Here is a 2500-nt window from a genome sequence, read left to right as displayed (position 1 = left end):
CTTTTTCGTAAGGGGGGGTGGGTCAATTGAAAATATTCATGAAGAAATTCGGCTTCAAAAAAGTTGAAAATTTTCATGAAGAAATTCAGCTTCAAAAAAGGTGAAAATTTTCATGAAATATTTCAGCTTCAAAAAAGTTGAACATTTTCATGAAAAGATTTCGGCTTCAAAAAAGTTGAACATTTTCATGAAGTATTTCGGATTAAAAAAGTTGAAAATTTTCACGACAGGATTTCGGTTTTAAAAAAGTCGACCATTTTCATGAAGTATTTCAGATTCAAAAAAGTTGAACATTTTCATGAAAAGATTTCGGCTTCAAAAAAGTTGAATATTTTAATGGAAAGATTTCGGCTTCAAAAAAGTTGAAAATTTTCATGAAGTATTTGGACTTCAAAAAAGTTGAAAATTTCCATGAAGAAATTCGGCTTCAAAAAAGTTGAAAATGTTGATGAAGAATTTGGGCTTCAAAAAAGTTGAAAATTTTCATGAAGAAATTCGGCTTCAAAAAAGGTGAAAATTTTCATGACAGTATTTCGGTTTTAAAAAAGTTGAAAATTTTCACGACAGGATTTCGGTTTTAAAAAAGTCGACCATTTTCATGAAGTATTTCAGATTCAAAAAAGTTGAACATTTTCATGAAAAGATTTCGGCTTCAAAAAAGTTGAATATTTTAATGGAAAGATTTCGGCTTCAAAAAAGTTGAAAATTTTCATGAAGTATTTGGACTTCAAAAAAGTTGAAAATTTCCATGAAGAAATTCGGCTTCAAAAAAGTTGAAAATGTTGATGAAGAATTTGGGCTTCAAAAAAGTTGAAAATTTTCATGAAGAAATTCGGCTTCAAAAAAGGTGAAAATTTTCATGACAGTATTTCGGCTTCAAAAAAGTCGAACATTTTCATGAAGTATTTCAGCTTCAAAAAAGTTGAAAATTTTCATGAAAAGATTTCGGCTTCAAAAAAGTTAAAAATTTTCATGACAGTATTTCGGCTTCAAAAAAGTTGAACATTTTCATGACAGTATTTCGGCTTCAAAAAAGTTGAAAATTTTCATGAAGTATTTCGGATTCAAAAAAGTCGAACATTTTCATGAAGTATTTCAGCTTCAAAAAAGTTGAAAATTTTCATGAAAAGATTTCGGCTTCAAAAAAGTTGAACATTTTCATGACAGTATTTCGGCTTCAAAAAAGTTGAAAATTTTCATGAAGTATTTCGGATTCAAAAAAGTTGAAAATTTTCATGAAAAGATTTCGGCTTCAAAAAAGTTGAAAATTTTCATGAAGTATTTGGGTTTCAAAAAAGTTGAAAGTTTTCATGAAGTATTTTGGATTCAAAAAAGTTGAAAATATTCACGACAGGATTTCGGCTTTAAAAAAGTCGAACATTTTCATGAAGTATTTCGGCTTCAAAAAAGTTGAAAATCTTCATGACAGTATTTCGGCTTTAAAAAAGTCGAACATTTTCATGAAGTATTTCGGATTAAAAAAGTTGAAAATTTTCACGACAGGATTTCGGTTTTAAAAAAGTCGACCATTTTCATGAAGCATTTCAGATTCAAAAAAGTTGAACATTTTCATGAAAAGATTTCGGCTTCAAAAAAGTTGAATATTTTAATGGAAAGATTTCGGCTTCAAAAAAGTTGAAAATTTTCATGAAGTATTTGGACTTCAAAAAAGTTGAAAATTTCCATGAAGAAATTCGGCTTCAAAAAAGTTGAAAAAGTTGATGAAGAATTTGGGCTTCAAAAAAGGTGAAAATTTTCATGACAGTATTTCGGCTTCAAAAAAGTCGAACATTTTCATGAAGTATTTCAGCTTCAAAAAAGTTGAAAATTTTCATGAAAAGATTTCGGCTTCAAAAAAGTTGAAAATTTTCATGACAGTATTTCGGCTTCAAAAAAGTTGAAAATTTTCATGAAGTATTTCGGATTCAAAAAAGTCGAACATTTTCATGAAGTATTTCAGCTTCAAAAAAGTTGAAAATTTTCATGAAAAGATTTCGGCTTCAAAAAAGTTGAAAATTTTCATGACAGTATTTCGGCTTCAAAAAAGTTGAACATTTTCATGACAGTATTTCGGCTTCAAAAAAGTTGAAAATTTTCATGAAGTATTTCGGATTCAAAAAAGTTGAAAATTTTCATGAAAAGATTTCGGCTTCAAAAAAGTTGAAAATTTTCATGAAGTATTTGGGTTTCAAAAAAGTTGAAAGTTTTCATGAAGTATTTTGGATTCAAAAAAGTTGAAAATATTCACGACAGGATTTCGGCTTTAAAAAAGTCGAACATTTTCATGAAGTATTTCGGCTTCAAAAAAGTTGAAAATCTTCATGACAGTATTTCGGCTTTAAAAAAGTCGAACATTTTCATGAAGTATTTCGGATTAAAAAAGTTGAAAATTTTCACGACAGGATTTCGGTTTTAAAAAAGTCGACCATTTTCATGAAGCATTTCAGATTCAAAAAAGTTGAACATTTTCATGAAAAGATTTCGGCTTCAAAAAAGTTGA

This window comes from Labrus mixtus, unplaced genomic scaffold, assembly GCF_963584025.1.
Source record: "Labrus mixtus unplaced genomic scaffold, fLabMix1.1 SCAFFOLD_51, whole genome shotgun sequence".
Taxonomy (NCBI): domain Eukaryota; kingdom Metazoa; phylum Chordata; class Actinopteri; order Labriformes; family Labridae; genus Labrus; species Labrus mixtus.
Note: the sequence above shows the minus strand (reverse complement) of the source record.